This window comes from Aquarana catesbeiana, linkage group LG04 (genome assembly GCF_042186555.1).
Source record: "Aquarana catesbeiana isolate 2022-GZ linkage group LG04, ASM4218655v1, whole genome shotgun sequence".
Taxonomy (NCBI): domain Eukaryota; kingdom Metazoa; phylum Chordata; class Amphibia; order Anura; family Ranidae; genus Aquarana; species Aquarana catesbeiana.
This window is the reverse complement of record NC_133327.1, coordinates 62,326,213-62,335,734: the sequence shown is the minus strand read 5'-3', so window position 1 is coordinate 62,335,734 and position 9,522 is coordinate 62,326,213. Positions and strand designations below refer to the sequence as shown.

Below are 9,522 nucleotides of genomic sequence, written 5' to 3'. Positions count from 1 at the left end.
CCAATATCTTCTACTCGTTGAACCCACTGTTGCACTGTTGGGGCGAGGAAGATTTCCATAATGCTGGAATACACAGGTGTGCTGCATTTACCAAGTGTTTAATCATGGATTTTGTATAACTTGTTGCAGATATTGAGTTATGGTGTAGGGAAAAAAATGCAGGTGCTTTGGGGATTCTCCTATCTGTGAGTTTTTGAGTTATCTCATGTATTTAGGTCCAATAGGTGTTTATGGTCAAACGTGACCAGAAAAAGTGTAATAGGTCTCTAGGTTCTAGGTCACATCTCCAGTACATTGCTGAGCAGGAGGAATATATGGCATGAAGCATGTTTGGGGTACGACAATGGGTGATGAGCTTCTGGTCAAATTTCTGGTTTTAATTGCTTATGGAAGACTTGCACGCAGTGGCGGCCCGTCCATGGGGGGCGCACGGGCGCCGTCCCCCAAAGCTAGTAACCCAAAAAAAAGTTCCTTTAAAAAAAAAAAAGGTCCTTTAAGTGCGCTGTGCACGGGCGCCGGACTCAGTGCACTATGGGCAACATGATGTCTATGCAATCATGTGATTGCAGGTGAGATGCTTCATTTGCCTGCTTTTTTGAGTCCTTGTGTTGCAAAGCAATGCCCCTGAACACTCCCATCTACAGTAATTCTCCCTGTTGTGGGGTTTTCTATGTGCACCGCCGTAGGACATGGAAAGCGGTGCTTTCCTTGGAGCCGCGGTGTCACTTCCGGTTTCTCTGCGTCAGTGGGAAACCAGAAGTGACATTGTGGCTCCGTGGATGGAATGCACTGCCTGAGCGGCGCATTCTTTCAGAATCTCTCAGCTGAATTGGTAGGTTCAGAGAGATGGTATATATTACATTATTACAGATGGTCTCATAATAAGGAAAATTATTTAATAGTACATGGCTAAAATAGTTTTTTAGTGTAATTGCAAACTGTTGTATGCTTGGGCTGATTTACCAAAGAAGTTTGAAGAATCTCATCTCACTAAAAACATTGTGTGAATTTTCACTTCAATTGTCAAGTCATGCAAAAAGCAAATTTCTGTTCACTTGTACCCTGCCCCATGTGCTATTCATCAAATTTCACTACATACTCTGATCTCATTTTACCACATACTCTGACTCATATGCTATACATCCTGTTATACTGCCTACATAATATGCCCTAAAACTCATTTTAGCACATACCCTGACTCATATGCTATACATCCCGTTATACTGCCTACATAATATGCGCTATATGTCATTTTACCACATACTCTGACTCATATGCTGTATATCCCGTTATACTGCCTACATAATATGCGCTATATCTCATTTTACCACATACTCTGACTCATATGCTATACATCCCGTTATGCTGCCTACATAATATGCCCTATATCTCATTTTATCACATACCCTGACCCAAATGTTATACATCACATTACACTAGATATCCTACACCAAATGCTATACATCCAATTCTAATACAGTGTATACATTACACCATATTTAGACTCTTCCCCTCTCTCTCCTCTCTGCTTCTCTTTTTGGTAATTCTCCAGCATTTTCATCTCAGTATAAAATATACATTAATATTGCTATCCTTTTATTAAAGAGCCCACATAATTTCAGCAGTGTACAGGCTAACATATGGTGGAGGCATCAGTGTAGGGAAAAGCACCCTTCTATACTGTATTGGCAGGTAAAGTGCTGTACACACTTACAGTATTGGGGTACAGTGCTGTATACACCTGGCTCCTTCCTATACTGTATTGTAGGTACAGCCCTGTGCACACCTGGCACCCTTCAATGGGGGGGGGGGGGGGGGGTACAGCAATGTATACACCTGGCATCTTGCAGTCTCCCTCCTTTTTCCCATATTGGCAGTGCTAGGATATGATGCAACATTTTTATCATATTGGCACATCTGTGTGGGGTATATGATATATATTTTCTAATTTTTAAGTGATACCACGTATGTGCCCCGAACCCGCCCACTTTTGACTTTAGCAAATCAAAATTTGCCACGCGTCACTTCTGGTTTCCCGGCCAATCAAGAGGCTGAAGACTTATAACACGGAAGCCGCCTGGTATCAGGGGAGCCATGACATCGATGGAGGCTCTGTTTGCAGGTAAGTACCTGGACCTGGAGGGGTTTGCGCCCCCCCCCCTCAAAAAAAAATTTCACCAGTTGCCACTGCTTGCACGACATGGAAAATATTGATTGCTTCAGTTGAAAAAGTGATACCTAGGTCTCTCTCCATACTATCATCGCATACTAGCCCATTATGTTGCACTTACCTGCAAATGAACCCCGCGATGTCCCCGCTGGTGGTCACATCCATCTTTACCCCTCTTCCTTCCAGCGCCGCGGACTCCGGCTCTGTGACTGGCCAGAGTCGCCGGTCCCGGCACGGGCCATTTAGAAACGGCACAATCGTGCCCTTTCTTCAGTGCGCATGCACCGGTGATGTTGGCGCAAGCGTATATGGTAAATATTTCCTAAACTGTGCAGGTTTAGGAGATATTTCCAGTACCTACAGGTAAGCCTTATTATAGGCTTACCTGTAGGTAAAAGTGATGTAACTAGGTTTACAACCACTTTAAGCAGTTCTGCAAAGAAGAGTGAGCAAATATTGCAAAGTAAAGATGTGCAAAGTTAGTAGAAACTAAAGGCTGTAATTAAAGTAATTAAAGCAATAGGTGGTTCAACAAAATGCTGACATAAGTGTGTGTGGGGGGGTACTTTTTCCAACTCAGTGATTCTGTTTTTTATTTATTTTTTCTGACATGTTGGTGTTATACCTTTCACTTGGATGCTTGGATGTTATAAGTTGCACTGAATAAATACAGCTGGATAAAACAAAAGCTGTGTCTGTCTTCATTTCAGGCTGCAAAGCAACAAAATGTGATTGTTTTAAAGGGGGTGATTCTTTTCAATACCCACTGTAAATGTTTTTGTTGAAATGGCTCAATTGGCAAAGTTTTTAAAGTTTATATGTAGGCACTGTTTGAATGAATAATTTCAATGAGGCATACTTACTTTTTCACATGACTGTATATTTCATGTACTTTTTGTAATAGTGTTCCTTTAAATAGAAGTTACATATTATTTATGCAACACAACATAAGTCTTCAGTATGCATGTTAGAAATGTATCGTCCAGCAGTGTTATTCTCACTGGAGGTGTGGTCTTCCAGGGAATATTAAGAATTGTGCATACCCTTCACAAACCTTCCTGACTTTATCATAGCAGGCAGCAAAACCGAAGCTAGGATTAGCAGAGGAGACACAAAAAAAAAAAAAAGGTAAGAAAATTAAAACATGAAAACAAATTTGTATGAGCGCTTTGTTTCTAATGCAAAATTAAATTCCAGATATATTTTTTTTACAAGTGTCAATTGTTTAGCAGCTTGTATGTGAAAATATACACGGACTGAGCATGTATTTATGGAACAGGAAATTTTCTGCAACAATTTGCCTTCCTGTTTTGGGGGTCTATTTTTTTGTTATAGTTTTGTGATTGTGTTCAGCTGTGGGATCGTCAGACTAAATATTGGTTTGTTTTAGAGAATAATTCATTTGTTTTTTTTGCTTGATGAAGTTTGCAGCAGGAATTCAGCTTATTACCAAAAAAAAAAAAAAAAAGTTGGATTGTGCTATCTATTTATTTGAATGATGTATATTTCTCTATGAGAGCTATTGTTGTGTTGAATACCTAATTTATTCAGTTTAGCTTTGTTTTCTGTTATTGCTTTATGCTCATTTATATAACTGGAGATGACAACTTTCAGGTTTCTTTTATGTTTCTAAAGTGTGAAAATGTTGCTTTAAAAGAACAATGTTTTGCAAAGGTCAGCAAAGCTGTTCGTACAAGACCTAGTCACGTTAAGAGCAATCTCATAATTACTTTTTATTATCTATGCTAATACATGAACAGTGCTTTGCTGGACTTGCGATATCTTGCAAAAATGTAATATTACCTATTCTTCAATGTGGGGGCTTCTTTAGTTTTTTTTGTTTTTATTAATTTTTTGTGTATTTTCACCTGTTCTTCAGGCCAATAACACACTCAGTGTCTTAGCCCCCGTTCACATCTCGCGATTTGGGATCACAGGCAGAATCAGCGCGATCCCAAATCAGAACACGTGATGTCCTTTTGGGTGCCATTATTCTTTAGTGGCACCCAAAACATGATGCAATCTTGCCGTATTCGTCGCGCGACACAACGCAGTATATTTCAGTGTGTTGGTGCATGTTTAACACAGTATATTTTAGTGCAGTATATTTCAGTGTGTTAGTGTACGTATAGCGCAGTATATTTTAGTGTGTTGGTGCATGTTTAACACAGTATATTTTAGTGCAGTATATTTCAGTGCATTAGTGTACGTATAACCCAGTATGTTTCAGTGTGTTGGTGCATATTTAACACAGTATATTTCAGTGCGTTAGTGTATGTTTAGTGCAGTATATTTCAGTGCATTAGTGTACGTATAAGGCAGTATATTTCATTGCGTTAGTGTACTATAACACAGCACATTTCAGTGCGTTAGTGTATGTATAACGCAGTATATTTCAGTGCGTCAGTGTACGTATAACACAGTATATTTCAGTGCGTTAGTGTATGTATAACGCAGTACATTTTAGTGCGTCAGTGTACGTATAACGCAGTATATTTCAGTGCGTTAGCGTACGTATAATGCAGTATATTTCAGTGCATTAGTGTACGTATAACGTTGGGTGTATTTCAGTGCTTTGGTTTTAAAAATATGCTACGCTTGTCACCAAAAAAGAAGCTGGGGGCTTCTTTTTGAGTGACAAAGCGCATAGAGCAGCCCACGAAGTGAATAGGCTGCTCCATGTGTGACACGTGAAATCGCATGCAAATCAAATGCAAATTGCGAGCTAGAAAGCTTGTTCCCGCTACACAAAAGTCTGAAGGCAGCTGTAGGGTGGCTGCTCTGTCTGTGGAGGAGCAGGGGAGACATGTTTGGACAGCAGCTTTATCAAACGGGGGTGGGGGGGTTATGTTTGACGGACTAGTAGATTTCGATGGACGAATTAAAGCCAAACTATAGCTAACACTTTTTAAGCAGTTACAGCTGTAGATTTTTTTCCTTTTGGGATAAAAGTTTTACATCAATGAATAAAAAATGACCATTGTAAGCCCCTATCAGTGGTAAATGGTTTGTCTCAACACTCTAACTGCCACTTTTGCAAGACAGCTTGGTCGGGTTAAGGAAGTTAAAAAATAACAGACTTACCGGCAGAATCACCAGGTGAATATATGCCTAGAAAACAAACGCAGCCATTACATTTAAATAATATTAAATTGCACTATATTACGATTTTTAGGCTCCATGCACACTAGAGTTTTTTAAGCTCCTAGAAGCTGTTATTAGCATTTTTTTCTGCTCCTAGAAGATAAATAGTGTTATCCTATGTGTCCATGCATACTACTTTAGGCTACTAGCGTTTTTGAGCTTCAGCTTCTAGAAACAGAATTTTAAAAAATCTGTAGCGTTTCTTGACGCGTTTCTCCAGTAGAAATGCTCCTAAACGCTACTAATAGTGTTTTTAGCTTTCCCCCCCCCCCTTTCTTTTAAAGCAACTACAAAAATACTAAAAAAATGCTAATGCTCCTAAACGCTCCTAAACACTCTTAAATGCTCCTAAATGCTACTAAACGCTACTAATAGTGTTTTTAGGTTTTTTTTCCCTTTTTTTTAAGGAAGTGCAAAAATACTAATAAAATTCGAACACTCCTAAATACCCTTAATGCCATGTACACACGAACGGACATTCCGACAACAAAATCTTGGATTTATTTCCGACAGATGTTGGCTCAAACTTGTCCTACATACACCAAGTCACACAAATGTTGTCGGAAATTCCGAACGTCAAGAACGCGGTACAACACATACGATGAGCCGAGAAAAATGAAGTTCAATAGCCAGTGCGGCTCTTCTGCTTGATTCCGAGCATGCATGGAATTTTTTGCGTCGGAATTGTGTACACATGATCAGAATTTCCGACAACGGATTTTGTTGTTGGAAAATTTGAGAACCAGATCTCAAATTTTTGTTGTCGGAAATTCCGACAAAAATGTCCGATGGAGCCTACACACAGTCGGAATTTCCGACAACAAGCTGTCGGAAATTCCAACTGTGTGTACGCGGCATAAGCGTTCCTAAATAGCTACTAAAACGCTGCTACAAAAAGCTTTTACCAGAATTTTCTATCCAGTGTTTTTTCTTAGCTAAAAAAAAAAACGCTAGTGTGCATGGAGCCTTATTTTTGAATTTAGATACATTTGAATAAATTATCTATTCCCGTCTTTTACCTCTGGTCGCTCCCCTTCCCCCTTCCTTTCCCAGCTATGTTATGTACATATAGAAACAATTTACTGGACACCTTTTGGGTCACCATTGCCATTTTTTTTTAGACCACAACAGAATATTTACATACTTATGTGCATATCGGAAAATAGATCATAAGACTCAGTATTTGTGAACTGAATGCAGACAACTGATCTAATCATGTGGGTAGTTACTGTACAATAAAACCTTATAAATACCTTATATATTATTCTTTTCTGATTACAATTTGATGATGTAAGCAAATGTTTTGAAACCTAAAGGTGACATGCCCAATGTGGGTTGGCAGATATGTATATCAACTTTGTATTTAACTGTTTGGCTTGAGTTTAGTCTTTAGCTATGACATGACATGAAATGACAAACTGTCTGGCATTAATATTTGTGTTGTATCCAAAATTAGAGCAGGTTGAATTCATTTCTATGTCTCAGTTGACTGATATCTTGGAGAGTATTGGTTTAAGAAGGTAAATGGTGTTATCAATTACTTATGAATTGTCTGAACCTTAATCCTTCTTCAGATATGGTCGGAAATGTGTTGCAGTTGTCATAAGTGGATAATAGTAATATTTACCTGCTTAAGCCAACTAGAGTTCTTACGTGTTGGTATTCCTGTTACTGTGCCATCAAAAGTGGTCTAATGGAGAGTGGATATGCAATGGCAATTTATTATACAGCGACACTGGATAATTATGATATTACATTTTTACTATTGATGAATTACAATCCTGTAATGGTTTGTGCATACATGCAGCCTATATGAATGTTTGGAAATTAATGCTAACATAGTTATCTTTACACGCTAAGAGCACATGTTTAATTTTTAGGTTTTTGGGTTTTCACGAAATCCAAACCTGACAATTATCGTACCCCATCCTAACCCAAAACAATAACTTTTTTTCCCTCCATTCTACTCTGATTACTATCACTATAGTTTATTCTAAGTACAAATAACTTTGTTATTTTCATCCTTAAATAAACTTCTCCTTAAATAAACTAACCTTGTATACATAGCCACATTCTTATTATATGTACACCTGTTACAGTGCCTTGAAAAAGTATTCATACCCCTTGAAATTTTCCACATTTTGTCATGTTACAACCAAAAACGTAAATGTATTTTATTGGAATTTTATGTGACCAACACAAAGTGGCACATAATTGTGAAGTGGAAGGAAAATGATAAATGTTTTTCAATTTTTTTTACAAATAAATATCTGAAAAGTGTGGTGTGCATTTGTATTCAACCCCCTTTACTCTGATACCCCTAAATAAAATCTAGTGGAACCACTTGCCTTCAGAAGTCACCTAATTAGTAAATAGAGTCCTATGGTAACCAAGCAAATTCCGCCCTTCTTGGTTTCCCACCATTGCGCTTGTAGAACAATTAATATGATGAAGCTGCCAAATCTGTGAAATAATATATTAATTTGCAATAGTGTCAAAGAAAACTAATATAATATATTATTTCACAGTAAATAGTCCACCTGTGAGTAATTTAATCTCAGTATAAATACAGCTGTTCTGTAAAGCCCTCAGAGGTTTGTTAGAGAACCTTAGTGAACAAGCAGCATCACAAAGGCCAAGTAACACACTAGACAGATCAGGGATAAAGTTGTGGAGTGGAGAAGTTTAAAGCAGGGTTAGGTTATAAAACAATATCCCAAGCTTTGAACATCTCACGGAGCACTGTTCAATCCATTATTCGAAAATGGAAAGAGTATGGCACAACTGCAAACCTACCAAGACATGGCCGTCCACCTAACTCTGGAGGAGCTGCAGAGATCCACAGCTCAGGTGGGAGAATCTGTCCACAGGACAACTATTAGTCGAGCACTCCACAAATCTGGCCTTTATTGAAGAATAGCAAGGAGAAAGCCATTGTTGAAAGAAAGTCATAAGAAGTCCCATTTGCAGTTTGCGAGAAGCCATGTGGGGGACACAGCAAACATGTGGAAGAAGGTGCTCTGGTCAGATGAGACCAAAATATAACTTTTTGGCCTAAAACAGGCATGTCCAAAATCCGGTTTAATGTGGCCCCACTGGTAATTTGGATATATATACGGTAACTTTTGTGGCCCCCAATGAATCTCTGAGCACCGTATTTACCGTATTTATCATTCTGGCAGCCTTGGAGGGGACAGGGAGGAGGCAGGACGAGTGCCGTCAGATTACATACAGGTGGATCTACTGTTTACTCGGTGGCCTCTGTAATAGGAGGTCCTGTCTCCTGGGCTGACATTGGACTGTTCTGTCTAGTATAGGAGGTGGGACTTTGTATTAAAGAGGCTGCCGAGATTCTCCTGTATGTAATCTGTTGGCACTCGTCCAGACCCCCTCTCTGTCCCCTCTGAGGCCGCAGATGGGCATTGATCAGGCTGCACTGATGGCAATAGTGAGGCTGCATTCAGAGGCTGCATTCATGTCAGTGGTGAGATTGCATCCATGTCAATAGTGAGGCTGCATTCATGGCAATGGTGAGGCTGCATTCATGGCAATGGTTAGGCTGCATTCAGGGCAATGGTGAGGCTGCCTAGAGAGGCTGCATTCATGGCAATGGTGAGGCTACAGCTGGGCACTGATTAGGCTACATTGATGGGCACTGACCCTTATTTTGCTTCACAGTTCTCTATCTAAAATGTAATTTTCTTCCTGAAACTTTCCTCTTGTGCGTGTTATATGCCGATAAATACAGTATATCCAAATAACACGCCTAAGCTCATCCTTAGACTCTTCACCACACACAGCCACAAAGGCAAGAGAATTAATTTTTGGCAGTGTATTAGTTAATTTTCCATTTAATTTTAATAGTTCACAGAATGTCAGGCAAAATGGTCGGCCCTCACGCATGTTCACTTGATCAAATCTGGCCCTCTTTGAAAAAAGTTTGGACACCCCTGGCCTAAAAGCAAAACGCCCTAAACACACCATCCCGACTGTGAAACATGGTGGTGGGTGGCAGCATCATGTTGTGGGGATTCTTTTCTTCAGAAGGGACTGGGAAGCTGGTCAGAATTGATGGGAAGATGGATGGAGCCAAATACAGGGCAACCTTAGAAGAAAACCTGTTAGAGTCTGCAAAAGACTTGAGACTGGGGAGGAGGTTCACCTTTCACCAGGACAATGACCCTAAACATACAGCCAGAGCTACAATG

General features: G+C 39.5%; 1 protein-coding gene across 1 annotated transcript in view; it reads left to right on the top strand.

Moving 5' to 3' along the window:
• Positions 1–3,134: 3,134 nt before the first annotated feature.
• The window catches only part of LOC141139298 (adhesion G protein-coupled receptor F5-like), a 291,803-nt gene continuing 285,415 nt past the window's right edge, over positions 3,135–9,522 (top strand). The window contains exon 1 of the mRNA XM_073625271.1: positions 3,135–3,298. The gene's annotated coding sequence lies outside the window, so the exon portion shown is untranslated. The remainder of the gene's footprint in view (positions 3,299–9,522) is intronic.